The 26,080-nt window shown below is 34.2% G+C and overlaps 1 protein-coding gene across 1 annotated transcript in view; it reads right to left on the reverse strand.

Moving 5' to 3' along the window:
* HTR1F (5-hydroxytryptamine receptor 1F) overlaps nt 1-26,080 on the reverse strand; it is a 127,602-nt gene that overhangs the window by 80,851 nt on the left and 20,671 nt on the right. Inside the window, exon 2 of the mRNA XM_087861716.1 lies at nt 12,389-12,576. The gene's annotated coding sequence lies outside the window, so the exon portion shown is untranslated. The remainder of the gene's footprint in view (nt 1-12,388; nt 12,577-26,080) is intronic.

A 26,080-nucleotide genomic window follows, 5' to 3' on the forward strand; every position in this document is an offset into this window, starting at 1 on the left:
ATTTTAGTAATTTGGTAAGAGTGGAATGGTTAGATAGTAAAATAGGTATATCTTTAATGTTTTAAAAAACTGTGAAACAATTTCCCAATTATTGTATCGTTTGCCTCTGTAACCCCAGTGTTTGAGACTTCTAGTTGCTTCACATGCTCCCCAGCACTTGGTATCATCAGCATGTTAATTTTAGGCATCCTTATGAGTGTGCAGTGTTCTCTTCTTGTGAATTGTAATGACAGTTCCTTAATGCTAATGCTGTTGAGAATCTTGTGCTAATTGGTCAATCATCTTCTCTTGCAGAGTGTCCTCTCACTCTTTTGCCTAGTGTTTATTGGGTTATTTAATTGTGGTCACAGCACATACTCTTACGCATTCAGTCCTTTAAAATGTAATGAGATTTGTGTTTTCTGTCACATGGTATATCTTTGTGAATGAAACATGTATTCTGCAGTTGCTGTGTATAATAATCTATAAATATCAGTGATGTCAAGGTCCTACAGCACTGTTCAGATTATCCATGTCTTAACTGTTATTTTTTTCTAGTTCTAGTGATTGCTGAAAAAAGAGTGTTAAAATCTACAAACATTGTAGAACTGTTTATTTCTCCCTTTAATTATGTCAGTATTTGTTTCATGTAATCTGTTGCTCTCTTATTATTGTATACTTTCATGATTGCTATGTATTTCTGATGAATTGACCTTTTTTATCATTGGGAAATGTCCTTTACCTTAGGCAGTATTTTTGATCTTAAAGCCTATTTTATCTGATATTAATATAGTATTTCCAAACTACCTATGCTGATGGTCAATTTTTTCCTTCTGTTTACTTTCAACTATTATATTTATTTATTTGAAATATTTTATTTATTTATTTTAGAGAGAGAGCACATGAGCAGGGGGAGGGGAAGCAGGAGAGGCAAAGAATCTCAAGCAGACTCTGAGCTGAGTGCGGAGCCCGTCACAGGGCTCAACCTCACAACCCTGAGATCATGACCTGAGCTGAAACTAAGAATTATACACTTAATGGACTGAGCCACCCAGGCTCCTCTCTTTGCTTTTATATTTAAAGTGCATCTCTCGTAAACAGAATGTATTTGAGTATTGCTTTCACATCTACTGTGAAAATTTTTCACCTTTTAATCAGACTGTTTAATCCATTAATGTGGTTATTGATACAGATTTAGGCCTACCATCTTAGTATTTTTGTGTTCATTAGACAAGGATTTTATAGTCACAATTGTTATGCATGTTACATCTGCATTATAACATTAATTTTTGCCTCAAATGGTTATATTTTTAATAAAGAAGAAAAATATTCTTTTATTTTATCCAGATATTTATCATTTCCAGTGCTATTCACTTCTCGAAAAAGATTTCCCTTCACTCTGAAAACATCTTTTGGCTTTTCTTATAGTATAGGTTTGCTGGCAACAAATCTTTTTACCAAAATTTTTTCTTTTTTACTTTTGTACTCAGAGGATGTTTTCACTGAAAATAGAAATTGTGAGTTAACTGGTTTTTGTTATTGTTGTTTTTTGTTTTTTAATGTCAGCTCTTAAATAATCCCTCCCAGGCTTTCTGGCCTCTGTGGTTTTCAATAAGAAAGCTAGAGTATTTGAATCATTGTTTCCATGTATATAATACGTTGTTTACTCTGGTTACTTTCAAGATTTTATCTTTGGTTTTCAGGAGTTTGAGTATATTGTTCCTAGGCATGATTTTCTTTGCATTTATATTTCCTGGGGTCTACTGAGCTTTGAGGATTTCTACATTTGTATCTTTTACCAAATTAGAGAGATTATCAGTCATAATTTCTTTATATAGTTTTTCTCCTTCATTCTTTCTATCCTCTCTTCTGGGACTCCAAGTACACATTAATTAATAATTTTAATTGTTTTTCTCCGGTTTTTGAAAATTTATGTGTTTTTCTATCTTTTTTCTCCTCTTTTCTTTAGACTGGATAATATCTACCAACTATCTTTTAAGCTCACTGATTCTTTTCTGTTATCTCCATTATCTTACTATAGAGCTCCACTGAATTTTTAATTTAAGAAAATTTTCAATTTCAAAGATTTTATTTGGATTTTAAAAACATTTTCCATCTTTCTGTTGAGATTTTCTATCTTGGTTTTCAATATATTTTCCTTTGCCATATTAAATATAGTTATAATAGCTTCTTAAGTGTCCTTTTCTGACAATTTTCTCTTCTGGCGCACCTTGAAATTGGCTTCTATTGATTGTTTACTTCTTGAGAGTTGGTCACTTTTCTTGGCTGCCTGTATAACTGTGGCCTGTTCTTGGACCAAATCTACAATAGTGGGAAATTCAAACCATTTTGGAATCTTCTTTCAAATTTTAGCTCTCCTGCAAGGGTCTACATGTCTTCGTTCATATTCCCGAGCTTTCAGGTTGTTAATTTTATTTTGTTATTGTTTTATTTTGTCCAGAGTTTATAATTGTTACATGCAGGAGTGTGAATCTGTAAAGACCCTTCCTTTTGTGCCATTCTTGAAGCAAAAATCCTGTATGTGAACACCACTATTTGTCTTGAGTATAATTTATGTTTATGTTAGCCACTTGTGCAACTTAGAGTGAAGGTACATTTAAGTGGCTTTTGATGAAAGTTTTATGTGAAAACAGGTTGCAGAATACATATTTGTTTTGAAGGAAGTGATTTTATGATTAAGATTGCAAACCTATTAATATTTCTTGAATTAATATAGAAATCATTTGAAGCACAGACATAGTCAAGTTAATTTTATTAGGAGTTAACCCTCAGATTGTATTCAGATTTTCATCTTCTAGTTATATGAAAAATATTTTTTAAATGTTAAATTTTATATCTCTCTTAAATATAAGGGGATAGATATCTTAGAATCACTGGAAAGGAAATACCTAAAGTTCTGTATATTTTAAAATTATGGATAGATAACAGAAAAAAATATTATCATTAAAATTTATATATTATTAATAGTGTGAGAAATAAGGTAGGCTGGTGTTTTAAGTATGGAGGTTAAATAAATCTTGCTTATTTAACTAAATTTTACTTACAAATAAGTATATTGGCTAAGCTCTACAGGAAATTAATAATTCATTTTATGGAAATTTTGGTAATACTTTACATTAGAGTAAAATAATAAGAAATGTTTCTTTTACTGAACTTTTAAGAATCTTGGGAAATTGGCATTTTTTTCATTAATGAACGATTCTACACGTACTAGAATGTTGTTATGACACTATTACAGAAAAATCTAATTAAATATAGCATCCAAGGAGGGGTGTGTGTGTGTGTGTGCTCTATGTGTTAGGGGCCATGGTTGGCTAATGAACATCAACTCAACATTAAATAAAGTAATTTCACTTGTAAGTCAACTCTAAGTTAAGAAGAGTTATGAGTTAAAACTCAGAGAAATAACAAAACCTTAATGATATTTAGTATCATGTATACATCAGTGTTAAGAATTATATTTATAATTATGTGAAAATAGGAAGTGAAATATGATTAAAAATAACCCAAGGTGAATATTTTAATTGGGAATTTTAGAAAAGATTTATTGTGATAACAAGATTTTAACTCTGCTTAACAATAAATGATATGCAGTACATTCCCACTTAGATTGCAGATAATGTCATCATTTTTGACTTCCAGCATACTTCTAAATTAAAAAAAGAATCAGCTTTGTTGAAATCTATAGGTAGCCAAGAACAGATTCATAGCATACATGATTTCAAAAGATTCTATATGATTACTGCATACAAACTTAAAAAGCACAAATCCAAATTCACTTTCCACTATCTACTTAAAAGTATTTATACCTCTATCTATATTCCTGAAACACTGGGGGGTTAATTACATTTTTTTTTTTTTTTTTTTTACTGAAAGATAAAAAGAATAACAGATTTCCTACTGTGTTTCATAGCTTTAACAAACTGGATATTGCTTTTCTCAACTATAATATGACACTTATGCCACAGACTTTTAATAAAACTCTAGTTCAAGCAAAGACCTAGGGAAAGAGATAAACAACTAGCAACAAATAACTTTACATAATGTCTGGAAAGAGCCCACAAATATTTTCCTTGTTTTTATTTTTCTCTCTATCTTCATTCATTAGAAAAAAAAATCTCTGTGTGTGTATGCATATATGTGTGTGTATGTAAAGACCGAGATCAATACAGAAGAGTAGATCTGAAAGCAAAATACGTCATTTTTACTCAGAGACACAATGTACAAGCTTAAAAAGATATTGCCTCTGCCTCATCCTATACTTCTAAGTGAAACAAAACCATGAGCGATAGAGTCTGATCAAGCTGAGGAAGGCAAAATCCTCTGTTATATCCCTGTCCTATGGGAAGTCATTTTTGTCAACATTTCTGGTTCAATTAGATCTTTTGTACCAAATGATTTAGCAGTTACTAAATGGGTCTACCAGGCTTGCTCTGGGAATGTTCCCAGAATCTTAAGCAATATCGAGTTTTCTTCAAGGTGATTTGATAACCAATGATCTGGGTCATGAATGGTCTAGTCTAATATATTAATGGTCTAATAAAGCTCCATACATGTTTCATTTTAATCTTTTCAAAGAAAAACCTCTGCTCTAGAATCTTATTATTGTTCACAAAAATGTCCTGCTAATTCCTACCTCTGAGCCTTCCCCTATATTCTCAGTCTATTCAAACTTAACCCATTTCTCAAGGTACAGTTCATTCTCCCTCCTCCATTAAAGCTAGTATCAATCGTCCAAGTCCATGGTTGTTTCCCATTTGTAAAGCATTTTGGAAAGCCTTAGTTACCAAGACAATAAAACTGAGAAAGAAATTGGGGAAACTGTAAAATCCATTTTACTTGAGGTCTGGAAAGAGGTAGAAATTTGGAAGTATAATAGGAAGGAAGGAGGTTTGCTTACTTATCTCCCCTTTTCCTTATCCTTACCTAAGTTAAAGACTGCTACATTTTGATTGATTTTTATTTCTAGGCAAGATTGTTACACATTTGAGCTCATTCTCCATAAGCAGTACAGTAGAGTAACAATTGGGAGCTTGAACTTTAGAGTTAGATATGGAGTTATGCTCTGCTCATACTAGCTGGAGCTTTGGATAGGTTAAATTCTCTAAACCTCAGGTTCCTTATTGATAAAATGAGAGTAATAATAGTGACTTCCTCATACTTGTTGTCAGATTGCTAAGATAAAAGGCAATCATGCATTTATGGTGCCTGGCACATTGCAATAATATTATTTTATATTATTGATTTATAATTAATTTTATATTATTAATATTTTACATCAAAATTAATATTTTCTTAAATAATTTGCCACATGATTTAAAAATCCTTCACCTATCTTTTTGGAACGATTTTCTAGTGTCATGCATCAGTGGACACCCAATCAATATTTTGTGAATTGGAAAGAAAAGGGAGGGAATGAGAAAATTCATTATCTACTCTGGACAGACACTAGGCTAGATAAGTCAGGCACATTATCTCATTCAATCCTTGTAATATACTATATATAGTATAATTGTAATATACTTGTAATATACTGTAATATAAATATACCTTGTAATACACTTGTAATATACTGTAATATAAATATACCTTGTAATATACTGTAATATAAATATACCTTGTAATACACTTGTAATATACTGTAATATAAATATACCTTGTAATACACTATATATAAATAATATATATAATATATTAATATACTATATATTAGTATAGTATATTATATATATACTATATATAGTATATATTATATATAAAATATATATAAATATAACTTGTAATACACTATATATAAATAATATATATTATATATATTATATAATATACTATATATTAGTATATTATATATTAGTATATAGTATATATAGTATACTATATATAGTATATATTATTTATATTTATTTATATAAATAAGTACAATAAATCAATTAATATTTAATAATATTTAATATTTAATAATATTTATTTTAATATTTAATAGGCCTAAATTTACTTTTTGAAAGTTTGATTTTTATTACGATAAAAAACCAAAACATAAAATTTCCCTTCTTAACCATTTTTAAGTGCACAGTAGTGTTAACTATATGCATATTGTTTTGCAATAGATCTCTAGAAATTTTCATCTTGCAAAACTGGAAGTCTACACCCATTGAACAACAACTCTCCTTTCACCTCTAACCCCAGCTTCTGGCAACTACTGTTCTACTTCATGTTTCTGAGTCTTACTACTCAAGATACATCATGTAATTGGAATCATGCAGTATTTATCTTTTGTGATTAGCTTATTTCACTTAGTATACTGTCTTTATGGTTCATGCATGTTGTAGAATATGACAGGATTTCCTTCTTTTTAAAGGCTGAATAATATTCCATTGTATGTATATACCACATTTTCTTTATCCATTAATCCATCCATTGACATGTAGGTGGTTTCCAGCACCTGGCTATTGTCAATAATGTTGCAATGAACATGGGAGTGCAGATATCTCTTCAAGATCCTGTTTTAAATTTTTTGAATGAATACCAAGAAGTGGGATTGTGGGATCATATGGCAGTTCTATGTCTAATTTTCAGAGGAATCTCTGTACTGTTTTCCATAGCAGCTACACCATTTACGTTCCCATCATCAGTGTATGAGAGTTCCAGTATCTCCACATCTTCATCAATACTTTTTAAATTTTTTATTTCATAAAATACTTAAAGATTAGTGATGTTGAGCATCTTCTCATATACTTGTTGCCATGTGTATACATCCCTTAAGAAAATGCCCACTTAAGGGATCCCTGGGTGGCTCAGTTGGTACAGCATCTGACTTTTGATCTCAGGGTCATGAGTTCAAGCCCCACAGTGGGTATGGAGCCTACTTGAAAGAAAAGAAAAGAAAAGACAGAAAGAAAGAAAGAAAGAAAGAAGAAAATGTTTATTTAAATCCTTTATCCATTTTTAAATCAGTTTTTGTTATTTTTGGTTTTCTTTTGTTGTTGTTTTTGTTGAGTTGTAGGAATTCTTTATATATATTGACTATCAACCCCCTGTCAGATATATAGTTTGCAAAATACTTTCTTCCATTCCATAGGTTCTCTTTTCAATTGTTGAAAAGAGTTGTTGATTGTTTCTTTTGCTGTTACAGAACTTTTAAAGTTTGATATAGTCCCATTTGCTTATTTTTTTTGCTTTTACTACTTGTGCCGTTGTTGTCACATCCAAGAAATCATTGTCAAATCCAACGTAATGAAGCTTATCACCTATATCTTCTCCGGAAATAGAGTTTAAGTCTTATGCTAAGGTCTTTATATCATTTTAATTTTTGTATAGGGTGTAATGTAAAGTCCAACTTCATTTTTTTCCACAGTTGGAATATGCAGTTTTCCCAACGCATTTGTTGAAGTGATTATCCTTTCCCCCTTATGCAGTCTTGGCACTCTAGTTGAAAGTCATATGACCATGTATATGAAGGTTTACTGCTGAGCTTTCTATTCTGTGCCATTGGTTTGTATGTCTGTCCTTATGCCAGTACCATACCCTTTTGGTTACTGTAGTTTTGTAAAATGTTTTAAAATCAGGAAGTGTGAGAACCCCAAATTTGTTTTTCTTTCTCAAGATTGTTTTGGCTATTTGAGGCCCTTACAATTCCATATGAATTTTAAGATTGTTTTTTCTATTTCTGAAAGAAATTGCCTTTGAGATTTTGATAAGGATTGACTTGAATCTTTGCTTTGGGTAGTATGGACATTTTAACATTGTTAAGTCTTCCAATCCATGCATGAACATGGGATATTTTTCCATTTATTTGTGTCTTTAATTTCTTTCGGCAACATTTTGTAATTTTCAGCATTCAAGTCTTTAACTTCCTTAGGTATGTTTATTCCTAAATATTTTTTTATTTTTAATGCTACTGTAAATGAGATTGTTTTCTTAATTTCCTTTTCAGACTATTCAATGTTAGTGTATAGAAAGCCAATTTTGTGTGTGTGTGTGTGTGTGTGTGTGTGTGTGTTGACTGTGTCCTGCAACTTTTCTGAATTTGCTTATTAGTTTGAATAGTTTTTGGTGGATCTTTAGGATTTTCCACAAGAAGATTATATCATCAAAAAGAAAAAAAAGAAGATTATATCATCTGTGAACAAAGATAATTTTACTTCTTTTCTGATTTGGATGTCTTTTATTTCTTTTTCTTACCTAATTGCTCAGGCTAGGCTTTCCAATACTATGTGGAATAGAGTTGCAGAATGGACATCCTTGCCTTGTTTTTGATCTTAGAAGAAAATCTTTCAGATTTCCCTGTTGAGTATGATATCTATGAGCTTTTCATATGTGGCCTTTATTACGTTGAGGTAATTTCCTTAGTTTCTTAGTCTGTTGACGGTTTTTATTATTACCATGAAAGGGTGTTTTTCTTTTCCTCTCCTATCTTCGTGTTTCACTGATTTTTTTTACTGACATACTTGATTCCTTTCATGTATTTTCTTTAGGAATTTTCTTTGTGTTAACCATGGGGATTACATAAAAGATCTTACAGTTATAGGAGTCTGTTCTAAACTAATAACAACTTAATTTCAGTTGCACATAAAAACTCTACTCCTTTGCATCCTCCCCATTTTAAGTCATTAGTGTCACAAATTAGGTATTTTTATCTCTTGTATCCACTAATCTAATAATAGAGTTGCAGTTATTTTTAATGCTTTTATCTTTAAATTCTATGCTAGAATTAAGGTGATTTATGGTTAATGCTAGAATTAAGGTGATTGTAGTGTTACAGGATTCTGTTTTTGTCTATATATTTACCATTGCCAGAGAGCTTTATATTTTTACCTACCTTCATGTTGCTGGCTAGCATCCTTTCATTTGAACTCGAATGACTTCTTTTTAGCATTTCTTGTAAGGCAAGTGTAGTAATGAACTCATTTACCTTTTGTTTATCTGTTAAAGTCTTTATCTCTCCTTCATTTTGGAGGACAGTTTACTGGAATACTTGTATCAATTATTTCTTCTGGTTTAGTAATAGTTTAAAAAGGCAAGACCGTACAGGGTTCAGACGATGGACCAGAATGTTTGTTGCAAGTAAATGTACATGGATATTCAATGCAACAATGCTAATTCCATAGGGAATGCTAGATCTTTTTTTTTTTTTTTTTAAAGATTTTATTTATTTATTTGACAGAGAGACAGCCAGCCAGAGAGGGAACAACAAGCAGGGGGAGTGGAGAGGAAGAAGCAGGCTCATAGTGGAGGAGCCTGATGTGGGGCTCGATCCCATAACGCTGGGATCACGCCCTGAGCCAAAGGCAGACGCTTAACGACTGTGCCACCCAGGCGCCCCGGGAATGCTAGATCTTTAAATACATTTAATAGAAGTCTACACTCTATAGAGAAGGAAATACTAATAATAAATGAAATATTTGTTTGTACTTTAGAGACACAGGCTTAAAACCAGAGAGAGGCTTTTCTATAATTCTCTGATAAGGCAATCTATTTTGGAGTTCAATTTTATTTACTCCTTATATAAAAAATTTTTTTCTGATGCTTTGAGAAATGTTAACTACTTTATAGCAATTCAGGTAGATAACATTTCACCTAAGAAAACAAAATATAATCAGAAGTATCAAAGTCAGTAGGGATAAGAAAATATTTTAAGAAAATCTGCTACCAAGATTTGTGTTGAACTGACTCTTTTATCGAAGCATATTGTTGTGAGCCATCTGTTTCTTTCTCCTTTTCTAAGCAGATCTTTTCACAAGCGTTACTTATCCATCACAGTAAAAGAAAATCACACACTAACCAAATCTCACCAAGAGACTATAGAATTAATCTAATTAGTTCTTCATAATTGTTCATAAATTTATTAAAAGTTAATCTGAGCAAAACCCATTTACTTTATTATAAAAAAGGAAAAAGAGCTAGAACAAACAATGGGATCCAACAAATGTGAGAAACCTCAAGATAAAAGCCACTGTGGCAACAAAATCATCTTCTAAAGTGTCAGAAATTGTACACATTTCATGAATTGATGTGGCTGGTTAACTCTGTAAGATGAGAGGAGAGGGCAAATTGTAGCAGTGCCATAAGGAACACCAGAGAGGGAAATACTAAAAGGAAACATAGAAAGAAACCAAGTGATAAACCATAGCAAAATATCTATATTTACTTAGACCTGTCATTTATCCTGTTAGTGCAGCAGAGACAATATTTAGATGTAAGTCTTTAATTAATGATTTAGACAAGAAAAAAAGGGAGCTATGAAGTAAAATCCAGATGTGGAATTTTCTAGTGAAAGTATATTGCAAGGTCCCTATTATTTGGATAAAGCGGTACCATTTTAAATTTCAGCCAGATTGCATTTTCTTCAGTGAGTGAAATGAGAATACCCATGGTAATATGAATGAAATAGAATTTGATATTTTTTAGGCAAAGAAACTGCAGGTTCATTAGAAGAATTAACAGACTTTCATGGATAGTACATGTCCAACTTCTTATTGTGAGAAATGCATAGTCCATGGAACATATATACATCGATTTGCTGGAGATGACTCAAGGATACAAGATATAACTTATTTTCCTGGATAATCTATTTTACTTAGAGATTTCTGAATAAAAGTTAAACATTTTTGCCCCCTTAAAGATTTTATCCAGTGCTAGAGCAAATAAAATATGTGTTTCATTTTTTCCCCATTTTAACTGTTCTGAAGATTTCTGTGTGGGTATGTGAGAAAACAGAACATGAGGGAAGGAGGGAGTAAGATAGAAAATTTTAATGTGCAGTGAGAGATTTAAAAATCTGATACCTCTATGTTCTCTAAAAACATGCTGTTTTTATTTAATTTTTATTTATTGATTTTTTTAAAATTGATTTATTTATTTAGTTGACAGAGAGAGAGAGAGAGAGCACACAAGCAGGGGGAGGGAGCAGCAGGCAGAGAAAGAGGGAGAAGCAGGCTCCCCACGGAGGAAGGAGCCTGACAGGAGGCTCAATCCCAGGACCTCAGGTTCATGACCTGAGCCAAAGGCAGACGCTTAACTGACTGAGCCACCCAGGCACCCCAGAACTTGCTGTTTTAATACCACATTCTCATCAAAGGGGAAAATGCTAAAGTATATTAAGCCTGCATCACTGACCCACACAAAAAGTGCTGCCACAGGTTGAAATGAGCTCAAACAAGGATATTTTCTTCTGAGGTATGAAAAATTTCATGGCCCAGTGTTTAAAAAAAATACTTTGACATATTACAAGCTAGTACCGAATTGTTTTTGTTGTATTCTATATCAAAACACTTCTCATAAAGCAGTTCACTTCTTCCAACAATCATATTGCATCAACATTTTGTCTTTAAACAATTGTCTAAGCTTTCATTTCAAGTTAAGCTAATGTTCTTTACAGAAATATTGCCCAGGGTGGGGGTAAAGAAATCTCGAAAATTGGTACTATACTCCCTTCCTTTTCCTCAATTGCTCTATCACCTGAAAACAAACATGTGCACATATGTGCGCAAACACACACACACACACACACACACAATTTGTGGCATGCATGCCTCTGAAATAAATCCTAACCCAAACAATTTCCCTTTCTTATGGAAATCACTGGCCTAAGAGAAACTCTGGTGAATAACTGTAAGAAATCAAACTGCCATATTTTACGGGAAAAATCATTAAAACCCTTTTTTTGTTTCTTTCTACAAGTACAGAAAAAGAAATCTTGTGTACAAGAAACAAAACAGTGGAAAGCATAATGAAACCAGCAAACATCCTGTGTTTTGAGGTGTCCCTCTAGGTCAATTTTTAAATTCCCTTATAATGTGAAGGTATAGGAAAGTGTATATATATATGAAAATATAGGGTAAAATCTGGTGATGCCCTGTAATAAAGATGAGGATGTGTTTTAATACACTCAAAAGACATTCTGAAGCAACCAGTTGTTTTTTCTGCAAAGTATTTATGATTTTGCTTATGGATGCATTATAAACAAAATTAATTGCCTTAACTGTCTCTCTCCAGCAAGACTCTGAATCTAAAGTCATGTTCTGACTAGTGGCTTTAAATCTCTATCCAACTATCCAAATATTCAGATCGGACATATGCTGATAACACCTTAGTACCTAATATTTGCTTTTGCATTTGAGGCTCTTATTTTGAATATTCTAGGTAGAAGCGGTGGACTACCAATTGACATTCTTTTAGAACACTGGAATATTGACTTATTGAAGTTATTTTTATAAATTGTTTAGTCCTCACTTTAGTGAGAAATTGCCTGGTCATCAACAATTTAAAAAACAAATATCAAAGCTTCTGGTATGGTTAGAGGGCTGGGACCAACCCTTGGATTAACTTTCATACCAACCTTCACACAGACACAACTATATTTTATGACTGAAGTAAAAAGAAAACCTACCTGAAGGCACTAGATAGTGTCCAAAAGTAGACAGATATCGGAGACAAATCAGCACTTGGTAGAATGGAATCACACGGAGTGGGCTTCCCATATATACGACTTTTCAACTGATGACAAGCACAGGTCTTCATCATGTAGGGTAGCTAAAACTCCAATAGAAAATCCACAACCTTATTGGCTTGAAGAACCTGAGGACAGAATTTGGGTCAACCTTAGTCACTGAACAATGTCAGGTGAGATTCCCAAAATGAGAGAGCCTAAGAGGAGGAGCCCTGAATTCCATGTATCAACCCTAACCGGTTCTCTGGCTGATCTGAACAACATATATGTGGGACAGACCCCTAGCAGCACAGCTAAGGTTACAAAAATAAACCGACATTTGGGCTGCTGCCATTGCAAGAAAGATAGTTTCAGGTTTAAGCTGGCTGTGTACGGCAAGCCGAATAATAGCCTCCCAGAGATGTCCATGTCCTGATCCTTGGAACTGGTCAATACGTTAAATTACATGCCAAAGGAAATTCAGGTAGATGGAGTAAGGTTGCTAGTCATTTTAACTGGAAAAGGAAGATTTTCTGCGTTATGTTTGTGGGCCCAGTGTAATCTTAAGGGTCCTAAAATGTTTAAGGGGGAAGCAGCAGAGTAATTTCAGATTGATGGGATATGAGAAAGAGTAGATAAGCTACTCTTGGCTTTGAATATGGAAAGGAGCCACCAGCCAAGGAATCTGTAGCTTCAAGACACTAGAAAAAGAAAAAAAAATTTCCCTTAGGTGTCTCCTAAGAAAGGAATGCAGTCTTGCTGACATCTTCATGTTAGCCCAGGGGAACAATTTCAGACTTCTGACGTCCAGAACTGAGAGTGAAATTTGTGTTGTTCAATCCACTAAGCTTGTAGTGATTTGTTACGAAGGCCATAGAAAACTAATGCAGATTTTGGTACTGGAAGTGGGGTGGTGCTGTAACAAACACCTAAAAATGTGGAAGTGACCTTGGAATTGGGTAATGGATTAAAGCTGGAACATTTTGGGGGAACATTATAGGAAGAGCCTATAACAGACTGTTAGTAAAAACACGGATGTTAATAAACTTGCTAGAGAGAACCCAGAAGGAATATGGAGCATGCTAGTGGAAACCGGAAAAAGGGGATCTATAGCGGCAGAGAAGTGAGCAGATAGACATGTGTTCTGCAGTTATATGCAAAGTAGAACTTGTAAGTAATGAACGGGAATATCTAGCTGAGGACATTTCCAAGTGAAGTGTGGAAGCTGTGGTTTGGTTTCTTCTTGCTTTTTAGAGTAAAATGTGAAATGAAAGAGATAAAATTACAGAAAAACTATCAGGCAAAAAAGATCAACTTTGATAACTTGAATCTTCAGGAAGGAATAAAGCACGTCAGAAATAGTAAATGTGCCAGTAAATATAAGAGGTTGTTCCTTCCCCTCTTAACTTATTTAAGACATAAATAATTTTTTAAAAAAGATTTTACTTATTTGAGAGAGAGAGAGTTAGAGAGAGAGAGAGAAAGAGATCACAAGCAGGGGAGAAGGGTAGAGGGAGAGGCAGACTCCCCATTGAGCAGGGAGCCTCGACATGGGACTTGATCCCAGGACCCTGGGATCATGACCTGAGCTGAAGGCAGACGCTTATGGATGAGCCACCCAGGCGCCCTAAAATATAAACTGTTTAAAGGAAAATTATAACACTGGATGGTGGAGTTTCTAACATATATAAATGTAATACATATGAGTAACATAAAAGATCGGGGGGTAAATAGCTCTCATGGTTACATGGTTTTTATATTTTATGTGTAGTAGTACTATATTAACTGCAACTAGAATGTGAAAAGTTAAGGATGATTCCTTATTTAATTGATATAATTGATATAATTCCTCATAATTCCTTAAGTCATTTAAAAGAATACTAAAAAAAAAAAAAAACACCCAATAGATATAAATGACTATCAACAAAGGTTTAGGAAAACACAAATTTATGTAACTAGAAGAGATATGGAAAGGGACCAGCCATCTAATTTTCACAGTGCAGTGGAAAAGAACTATTTTTGTGTCTTCTAAAAATATTTATGAGCTGTGTGGCCTTAAACTTTGGCAAGAGAAATTTAAATCTCATATAAGATAAACTGTAAGGCATGTTGAATATTGCTCCTCTACACAAGGGATGAAAATGGCTTATCTAGATGTTTAGGCTAATGTCAATAATTATTGTTGGTATATTAATGGAAATGTAGCTCTTGTAAAGGGAATCATTTTGATTTTTTTCTTCTAACTAAAGATTAAAGAAGCTCGTCATTTCCAGGAGGTAAAATTCTTCATCCTAACTTTTGGGGCTTTACTTCAAAATTTAATTATTTCGACTCCATTCATAATAGATTTAGTATTCACAGTGATAGGAAGGGTGAAACAATGTTTTTCTTAATAGGTGAACCTAATTTCTGGTAAAACCAGTAGAGACACTATTTCAGTTTTCTGCCTACAAGCAAAAGCAAAATTTCATACCTTCTTAGGTACCACAGGCTTGAACTCTGGCATTCTCTTCCAGAGTTATTTATTCAACGTTTCACTTACGATTGTTATGAGTCTAAAGGTTTCTGGGGCAAAGCATTTATTTAAATATTCCAATTATTATGCCATGTCCTTATGCAAGCAAAGAAATGCTGAACTGTGATTGAGATAAACTTAATATCCTGTTCTGATTCTAAACCTGGATCTTAAGAAAACTGAAAGAAAAGGATAGCTCACTCTGTATATTTATTATATCACTAATGATAAGAGAGGGAAGTTTAATATAAAATTCAATCTATAGGCTAGTTTATCAAAGCAACCAAAAATGTGAATCTAGGAAATAATAAAAATCAATAGAGGAAAAAAGGGGGAGGGGTGGTGAATGCCAAAGAAGAAGGTGTGTCTGGGTACAGATATGGCCTGAGTCAGAGTGGCACAGAGAAAGGACAACAAAAGAATTCCTAACTCAGCCTAATGCTCTCTAAAAATTACAGCCTAATGTATGTTATGCCTCAGTTAAATAATAACACAGACTGTAACCCAGCATTCAATGGTACTCATGTATTTACATATTATAGAAATACCCTTATATATATCAATTGGTATAGTAAGTTAAAAAATAGTTATTGAGGGGCACCAAGCTGGCTCAGTCAGTAGAGCACGTGACTCTTAATCTCAGGGTCATGAATTCAAGCCTCACACTGGGCGTGGAGGCTACTTAAAAAAAAAAGTTATTGGTTGCACTCTAGATAAGACAATTGATTTTACAAGTACCTATATTCACAAAAAAATTTCCATTTTTCACTTTAAAAATGCATGTTATCTAAAATGCTGTTAATGAAAAATAAGATATTCAGATTATTATGACAAACATTTCTTGGCAAAGTTCTATATCTATGCACTGCATTTTGAAATTTCTATATTATCTTTAATGTTAAATGTATACTTTGCCTAAGTGGCCTACATATATAAGAAGCTTCCAGGTGTTGTCAATGGTGTTGGACTCATAGACTACCCTTTAGAGCACTTCATAAATCCCAACCCCTTTCCAGCTCATCCCTTCCACAGAAGATAGATTTATATTGCTGTCTGATATATTAATAATCAATACCGTTGTTTTAGGCAGGAACTTACCCATTAGGGGTAAATATAGGAGCAATAGATGATATAATTCCCTAGGTGTTGAACATGGAAAAAAGGTTTGCTTCCCTTAATTAGTGGCCCTATTGATTCCTTAGCATTGTAGCTATGAAAACCAGTCAATGTCATATGGCTGTAGGGATGATGCTTTTTGTGGTTCTACTCCAGAAGCAACATTCTATTAGTACCTCATTCCTGTTGTCTATAGAATGACATACTGCATACTAAGATACCAGCTGGTTGTGTTGGCCAATCTCCAAAAACGCGACTCAGTCCAATTTAGTATCTTTTTAGAATGACCATTTATATGAGACTAATGTGCTACAGCAATGAATAGCAGTAATGCATTCCTTTGACAAAACTTCTTAAATTCAAGGAAGGAAATGCACTGTTGAACAGGGAAATTAATAAAAACCCAAGTGTTGCAGCCACTTGCCTCAGATCTGTGACTTTTGCAGCCTGGATTTGCAAAGGCACTAGAAATGGTTTGATCCATTACAAAGTAAGTGCTGACCTCTATGGTAAAGCATCTCTCTGTCATTCCTAGTAAAGATATGCTTGGTAAAAGGAGGAAATGTACACAAAATATCCCACTGTTGTAAAAAAAAAAAAAACCACAGAATATCCATCTTTCTCAAATAAAATTAATTTTACAGGCGATTGCAGGTCCTTGAAAAAACTGAAACCACACTAGCAAATATGGTACTCAGGGTTCTATAATAGAGACGATGACATTTAAGAAAGTTCACGGAGCCAATGGAATTCCAAAATATTTTTAAAAAGTAAAATATGCAAAGGCAAAAAGGTGATTGATATGAAGGGCATTTCATGTTGGTGGAAAGAGAAGCCCAAAGAAGTAGCAAAACACAAACCAAAGGTAATGTTATCTTCTCAGGCTAACCAATGCAATACGCTGGCTGAGGGTGAAGTTTTTACGATTAAGCGCAATACAGACAGTTAAGAATGAGCAGACATTCATAGGTGATCACAAGCCACAATGTAATAGGCCTATCCAGCCCTGGACGTATGTCTGAGGTACACAAACTTTGACATTGTTCTGTATATTACTTTGCTCAGTGAAAGTTGTGAACTCATTTAGACTCTACATGTTAGGCGTATTTATCAAGCCATAAACTCCTTTATCCACAAAAAATATTTTGAGATTTATTGAAAATAATTTGATTGGGTCCTGAGTTTGGGTTGGGGGTGGGGAATAGGTTATGATTCTCTTTCTTCTTTTACTACTGCATTCTTTACCGAAGGACAAATAGAGTAAGAGTACGCTTCACCATTTTTCGTTTTTCTTTTTTTTCCCTTTAGAATACTGAAGAAATTTAGTTTAACAATAAAAACAATAGTGATATTACCATCACACCTTGTGGTAAGCAGAATAACCCCCAAAGGTGTCTGTGCTCTAATCCCCCAGATCCTGTGAATATGCTACTTTACATGGCAAAAACGACTTTTCAGAGGTTATTAAGAGTATAGACTTAAAATGAGAATATTATCCTGGATTATCTGGGTGGGCACAATATAATCTTAGAGAACATTCTCTGGTGGGAGTGAAAAGATAAGACAGGAAAAGAAGGAGAAGAATGTTGAAGTGTGAGAGAACTCAGCCTGTTGTTGCTGGCTTTGAAGATGGAGGAAGAGGTGACAAGGAATGGGGGTGGCCTCTGGAAGCTGGAAAAGGCATGGGAGCACACGCTTCCCTACAGTCTGGAGATGGAACACAGCCCTGCTTTTATTTTAACTTGGTGTAGCCTGAATTAGACTTCTCACCTACAGGAAGTATAAAATAATAAATTTGTGCTGTTTAAGCTGCTAAATTTATGATAATTTGTTACAGCAACACCTGAAAATGAATATATCAAGACTGATAAGAAGAAAAGAAATGGACACAAACTTATTTTACCTTAGCCCTCCCCTTTACACCGATCTTTTACAGTGGCCCTATGAGATATGCATTAATACCTCAGTTTAAAGATGAAGAAACCTTAATTTGTCTAGCCTTTTTTCACTCAAAAAAAGAATGACACCAACATAAGTTTTCTCGCACTGTCCTTACATTTTGCTGGAAAAGAAAGGCATTGGACATGTAATTAGAAGTATGATGGATGACAGAAGGGAAAAATCAGAGTGCTACTGGCCTGTAAAACTGAGACCAGCACACGGCCCAGGAGGTCAGGAAGAATGCTCTGACGCTACCATGTCCTAGATGAGACCTAGAATGGAGTAAGTGAGACCGATGAAGCGAGGGAAGCTGGTGGGGGGGAAACCCTTTCTTGAGCAAATGCTATGCCATGGAGGCAGGTCTAGAGATAAAGCCAAGTTTAGAGTATTTCACAAACTGAAACCAGTTCAGAATGACCAAAAGAAGGGAAAAATTGTCTGGGTGAGGCTGAAGAGGTAGGCACAGAGAGGTCCCTGGATCTCATCTTAAAAACAATGGAAAATGAGCGAAGGATTTTAAACTAGTGTGCGACTCAAAAATGTTCACATTTTAAGTATTCCTCTGGTTGCAAGAGTTTAAATGGATTGGAAAGGAGGTAGTGTGGGCAATTAATAGGCCATTGTGGTAGACCAGGGAAGAATGATAGAAATGAAGATTGAGAGACTGTGCTACATTCAAGAAATATTTAGGGTCGGCATGGACTTGATTGGGCATGGGGCATTTGGAATCCAATAGTAGTTTGAAAATTCTGGCATCAAATACAGGGAACATGGGGCGATTCATCGTGAAGGGCAATGTTCCAGGAGATGTTTGAGAAAAAAATATTACGAGTTCTGTTGGATATATTGAGTTTGAAAAGTCTTTGAGTCATTCAAGTAAGGATACTGAGTTGCCATTAGATATATGGATTTGAAAATCAGGGAACAGGCTTGGTCTTGAAAAACATATCTGGAAGTCACTGACAAATAAAGCAAGAGTATACCGAGGGGGAAAGAAAAGTACCTGGGACAGAACCTTAAGGAATGCTATTCCAGTGATAATGGAATGGAGGGTGGGAAACTGACAAGTTTCAGAGCCACTGACAGAGTCAAGATATGTAGCCAAATTTGCATGACTCTGAAGTCCAGAATCCGAGATATCTTGCTTTATTAAAGAATAATTTTGGAAGGCTTTAAGAGATTCCTCCTTCTTCTGAATGGAATGAAGATCATGGACATTTGAAAGACATATTAAAATACCTTCTTCAAAATTAGTTATCTTTTTTTCCTATTTTGGGTCTATTTATGAATGAACAAACATTCCTACAATCCTTCATCCTTTTGGAAGGTATTTGTCATGTGTTATAAATCTGTATGGCTGGCTTTAGATAAAGGATTAATTAATTAAATTAATTTTTAAAAGGTGGATTATGCATTTGATATTCTTCCTATTCATTACAGTGTGCATATGGAATATAAGTTATGATGATGTAGTAATATGTATTCTCTACCAGAACTAGACAAGTGTGTCTAGAATTTTCTGTTTATTGGAAAATATCATAATTTGGTGCAATATAAAAATATTTGGCAAGTTGTATTTCTGAATATTCAGAGACAATTCTCTCCTGCTCGTCTCCATTCTGTCTCATTGTATTCTTCAAGCAGCAAACATGAACATAATAAAATAATTTCTTGTTTCACCAAATAGTCCTAGGCAGAGCAACATCATAAAGGCAGAGAGCAAAACATAGAAAACACTAACAAGTCTGGAGAAATAAAAGGGTAACTAGCACAGGCTGTAAACTGCAACAGAATCAATAGAAGCTGATGTGTATCAGTTTTACTAACGTCCCAGAGACTGTGTTCTGAGATTCTCAGAGGGTAAAACTTAATGTGAAGACATACAGATTGAAGTTTACAATAGCAGTTATAAGACTTTTATTCCATTCTTAGAGATATGATGCAGGCTGCACTAGTTTCCATGACATTCCATTTGTCCAAATGGACATTTACATTGGCACAAACTTTGGAGAAAATGGGTTAGTTGCATATTCTGCAAGGTGATTTTTTTTTTTTAATCTTTTTGGGTTAAAGACTTTTATTTATTTGAGAGAGAGAGAGAGCACCAGTGGGGTGAGGGCAGAGGAAGAAGCAGACTCCCCGCCGAGCAGGGAGCCCAGGATCCCCTGGGATCATGACCTGAGCCGAAGGCAAATGCTTAACTAACTGAGCCACCCAGGCATCCCTAACCTTTTTTGGTTTGATAACTATATGTTAACAACTGATTGGAGGTTTATCTTCCTCAGTGATGTTGGAAGAAATTCTTTGCAGAAACCAGTTTCGTTTTGTGTATGCCCCAAAAGAACAGGGGTATAAATGTCAAATATACGCCATATGAGACAAGTACAGACTGTCCCTTTGGATACTTCAAACTTTTAAATCATGTCCAAATATGTTTACTTCTACACATTTCATTTTTTAAAAAATTGCCTTTATTTTTTAGAGTGGTATTAGATTCACAACAAAACTGAGCAGGAAATACAGAGACTTTACATATGCTCCCTGCCCTCCATACCTAATTTTAATATATTACTTTATTCTGATTAGAGGTAACACAATGGATGGAGAAAGAGGATTCTGGAAAGGTGGCAGCTAAATGCATCCCACTTTTCCCTCCATTCTCAATGTTGAAGTAAATGATCTTTTCTGCCTCTGCCAGTCAGACTAGCTGGAGAAAAAGCCACTGCAGAACTTTCACCCTCTGAACTGTTGAGAATCATTAGGGAACAATTAGACACATCATTCTGGAAGTGGAGTTTAAATCCTAGAGAAAATCTTCTCCCAGAAAAACAAATCATTAAGATTAACATAAGAAGGGACAAACTTAAATGGATCAATTACTATAAAAATAAATATGAAGATATTAAAAAGGCATCAAGATGGATTCACAGGTAAATTTTACTAGTTTTTAAAAGGCGGGCATTAAAATATTATTTAAACTATGTCAGATTATGGAAAAAGTATAAAACTTTATGAAAGGACATAAAGATATGAGCAACGAAATGCCAAGATATTTGGGAAGGAAATTGTAATTAGAATCACAATGGATCTTAGTTTAAAACACCTAAGGTTGAAAACACCTAAGACAAATTTCTCAAGGAAGAACAGCTGTCTAAGAACAGCCAAGTGAAAATAAAAAAGATTACCAAGGTGGAATTTGCTTTAGCAAATAGTCTATATTAAAAAAAGAGATCATATAGTTGTGGTATACAGATAAAAAGAGATTGATGTAGCAGAATCAAATTCTACAAATTGCAGAATATATGAAAATTTAATGTATGACATAGGCAGTATCAGTGGGGGAAATGTGGTTTATTTAATAAACATATCTGGGTATTATTTCAGGGTGAAACTAAGTTGAAGCCCCAGTTTACATCATATGCAAAATAAATTTCAGATGTATTAAGGAAGAGCAGTTTTAGAAGTAAACCTTGGAGGCTACATGCAAAAGTCAAGTATGGAAAAAACTTCTTAAACAAAAACAGAAGTGCATGCACTATTAAAACAATAGAAAGAGACTTTTTGCTACAAAATTTATAGTAAGAATGGTAGGTTAAAGGCTAAAAGTCAATAAAAAATTGCTAAATTGACAAGAAGACAAAAATGTAATCAAAACTTGGACTGGAAAAAATATGTAAAATCAGTTCACACTAGAGAAAATCCAAAGGTCAATTAATATAAATGATTTGATGAAACTCATTGCTGATCGGGGTAATGAGCTTGAAAGTAACCATCAAATACTACTTCATATGTATCAGACTGGCAAAAATATTTATTGCTAGTGAGGATATTGAGAAAAATATAGTCTCAACTCTTGTTTGTAGCAATGTACATAGTGTACATTGTTATATAGATCTGTAAATTTTTTGTGTTTGTAGGGAGGAGAGGAATCTAGCACTATCTATTTCAATTTGAAAGATACATATCCTTAGATCTGGCAACGCCGCTCCTGTAAATCTATCCCCGAGCAACTGAAGCATCAATTCATTAGGCTCGATGTTCAGGGATGTTTACTGTATCATTGTAAAAGTAACACCATAGAGGAATAATTGGATTAATTATGGCACAGCAGCAACATGGAATATTAGACTGTCATTAAAAAGAGTGAGTTAGCATAGTTGACTTGAAGATCCCCATGAAATATTAAGCAATAAAATTAAGAGGCAAATAAGTGTATACACTATTGTATTTTTAAAAAGCAAACAAAACCCCTTGTAAATGTGGGTAATTATACAAGTAGATTTTGATTGATTACTATCTGGGAGTGGGAATGGAATACTTGTAGGCTTACAGACCTGAGTGAGAGAATGTTAAAAAAGATGGTAATAATAAATCCACATGACATTTCACTTCGGTAAAAATCATATCTGTGTAAATGACACATGCATGCATGAAGAAATTCAAATAAAAATATGGAATTAGATCTATCTGCTTGTCAGATGATCATGATATTCTGTTATGTGAAAAAAGAGAACTGCAAAATAATGGGCATAATGGAATTTTGTTTTGGTAAAAGAAAATAGAAACAAGTATTTAAAAAGTATCTTGGGGCGCCTGGGTGGCACAGTGGTTAAGCGTCTGCCTTCGGCTCAGGGCGTGATCCCGGCGTTATGGGATCGAGCCCCACATCAGGCTCTTCCGCTATGAGCCTGCTTCTTTCTCTCCCACTCCCCCTGCTTGTGTTCCCTCTCTAGCTGGCTGTCTCTATCTCTGTCAAATAAATAAATAAAATGTTAAAAAAAAAAAAAACAAAATAAAAAAATAAAAAGTATCTTTATATAAACCATGAGAAAAAGGTAGAAAGATCCCAGGCTTGTTAATGTTCTTACTTTGCTGGGATGACAGCAGAGGTGAGATGTTGGAAGGCAGGTAGAAATGGTTAATTCTGCATTTTAACATAGCTATTCTGCTTCACTTACTACAAAACAATCAAATGAAGATAAATTTTAGAAAAGTAGTATGTACATATTATAGACCAGTATAGAAAATTTATGTAAATAGAAAATGATGAGGGGTACCTGGGTGCCTCAGTCAGTTAAGCATCTGCCTTTGGCCTGGGTCATGATCCCACAGTTCTGGGATTGAGCCCTGTGTTGGTCTACCCGCTCAGCGAGGAGCCTGCTTCTGCCTCTCCCTCTGCTTGCTGCTCCCCATGCTTGTGCTCTCTCTCTATATCAAATAAATAAATAAAATCTTTAAAAAAAAAAGAAAACTATGATAAGAAAATAAAGATCACTTAATTCCAGGACACAGAAATACCTAGCATCATTTTTTGTTAAATTTTTCTAGTATTTTTTCAGTTCTTTGTATAAAAAATTTGTATACGCCATTTTGCATTTTCAGGGTGTATATATTTTTCTTTATACTTTTTGCTTAATAAAATACTGTGTTTTGTATCATTAATCTTTGGAAATATTTCTCATATTGACATTTAATTGATGAATGTATCATAATTTATTGATTTGTTAAATCATTTTCTCATTTTTAAACATTCAGATTATTTGTTTTTGTAATTCTAAGCATCTCCTTGTACCTAATATCTGCTTTTAAAAAAGTCTTCTATAAATATTACTTGAAATTCCAAGCTTCTATGAAGCTTAATAACTTAAAACACTAAAATAAAACAAATTTTATTTCTTTTTTAAAAGACTTTATTTATTTATTTTAGGGGGAGGGGCAGAGGCAGACAATCTCAAGCAGACTCTCCACTGAGCACAGAGCCTGACATGGGGCTCGATCCCATGACCCTGAGATCATGACCTGAGCCCACGCTTAACCAACTGCACCACCCAGGTGCCCCAAACAAATTTTATTTCTTGAAGATTTCCCAAGAACTTCTGCTCATGCCTCATTCCTGGTCACTTTTTCTCCCCCTCTTCTCCTAAGATTAGATGTTGAAGGATTGAGAAAGAATCTCTACTCCCATTCAGGTTACTCTTCTTGAAAACAAGGAATCTTTGAATATTTACCATTCAAAACCCCAAAACAAAAAAGGACTCAACACATTGCAATAAGATATGAAACATCTTTGATTTCATATGACTTTTTCCTAAGAATAAACTTCTGGAAGTGGAATTCTTCAGTGCAAGCTCTAGGAACTTGATGTTTAGGTACTTGATACTTACTGTCAAGTAGAACTATAGCAAATTTGTGCCAATTAATCTTCCTGCCAAAAGTATACAATGAAAGTGCCTCCATCAAATCATCATTATTACTATTTACAAATCTTTGTTAATTTAAAAGCCTAAATCCCCCAAAAGCATTTCATTAATCTTTTAATTTATATTTCTTTTGAGTGAAGTTGTACATTTTTCATGATAAATAATAATTTGTATATGTTATTTAATGAATTTTATATTCAGTTTTATTTCCCCCGTTTTGGATTTGGATGTTTGTGTGTGTGTGCTACATACCTTAAAAAAGAATAATACCCTTGGTGCACCTGGGTGACTCAGTTAAGTGTCCAACTCTTGATTTTGGCTCAGGTCATGATCTCAGGGTCATGATCTCAAGTGGTGAGGTCGAGCCCCACATTGGGTTCCGCGTTCAGGAAGGAGTCTGCTTGAGATTTTCTCTCTCCCTCTGCCCTTCCCCCTTGCTCTCTCTCTCAAAGAAATAATTAATTTAAAAAAGAATAATGCACTTACCTGGAAAAATGGACATTTTTGAATACAATGACCATGTGATTATTTTACTTTCAATTAAGCAAATTAACAGGGTAATTAGCCACAAAATGACATTTCACTGTCTGCTAGAAAATTCCCATAAGACTCTTAAAAAATTAAACCCCAGTGTGAAAAACTTGGAATTTCTATTTCAACAGTTATAAATTATCTTATGCAATTAAGATACAATTACATTCTTATCCGTGAAGAAGTTGTCTTTAGCCAGGAAGATTTTCATTCAAACTTCATGCTCAGGAGGAGTCTGTAAATATTATGGAATAGTGTCTTCCTTCCAGTCAAACGTTGAAAGACAGCATTCAGTCATGACAATAAAGTCGGATTTATAATTAAAAAAAACCCAAATAGGAATGCTGACTATGTTACTACCTAGCTGGGTGATTTGGAAAACTCACTTGACCCTTCATGAGCCTATTTTTCTCATTTATTAAATTATAAATTATAAAGTTGGCATTTTCTCTCGCTTCTCCTGCTTTGTCTTCATCCCACCTTTATGTAACTCACTGTGTGTTTATTTGATTATATTTACGGTCTGTCTCCTCCCCCACTGGAATGTCAAACCTCACAAGAGTGGGGACTTTGAGTTACCGCTTACCTCTAGCACCTAGAAGACTGCAGGCACACAGTGAGTACTCTATTAACCACTGTCAAAAGGGGAGCCTGGCTGGCTCGGTCGTTTAAGCATCTGCCTTCAGCTCAGGTCATGATCCCAGGGTTCTGGGATCGAGTCCCGCATGGGGCTCTTTGCTCAGTGGGGAGCCTGTTTCTCCCTCTGCCTGCTACTCCCCGCCTGCTCATGCTCTCTCTCTCTGACAAGTAAATAAATAAGATCTTTTTTAAAAAGTCAAAAGAACTGGCTGCCTGTTGTGTGCTACGTACTAGGGATATGATGATGAATAAAACCCATGCTCGGAAGGAGTTCATAATGCAGTGGATGAGTTTCTGAGTGAAAATGCCAAAATAATCTTTTCAGAGAAGAGCATAATTCCATCTCTAAATAAGAAATTAGGACTTAAAAGATGGGAAATATATAAAATGTCCAAATCATCTGACAAATATATTCACTTAAATCAGATAATGAGAACTCAAAGAATGCATGGAAATAGATTTTTTTTTCTTTTTCTCTTTCTTTTGTAAATAGAACTTATGCCAGGCCTTGCCTTTGTTTGAGAAAGAAAGTCAGATAGTGAAGGGGCAGCAGTAAGTTTATGTGATATCGATAAATGTATTGCGTTTGGTCACAAGGTACTTCAAAGGACACAATGTCAACATCAAACAGAACTATCAAGTACACACAGGAAGAACACAGTTCACATTTACTATTTTAGGATGAAAATAGAAAATATTCAAGAAATAACA

Source organism: Ursus americanus, chromosome 4 (genome assembly GCF_024610735.1).
Source record: "Ursus americanus isolate L20-20 chromosome 4, mUrsAme1.1.p, whole genome shotgun sequence".
Classification (NCBI taxonomy): Eukaryota; Metazoa; Chordata; class Mammalia; order Carnivora; family Ursidae; genus Ursus; species Ursus americanus.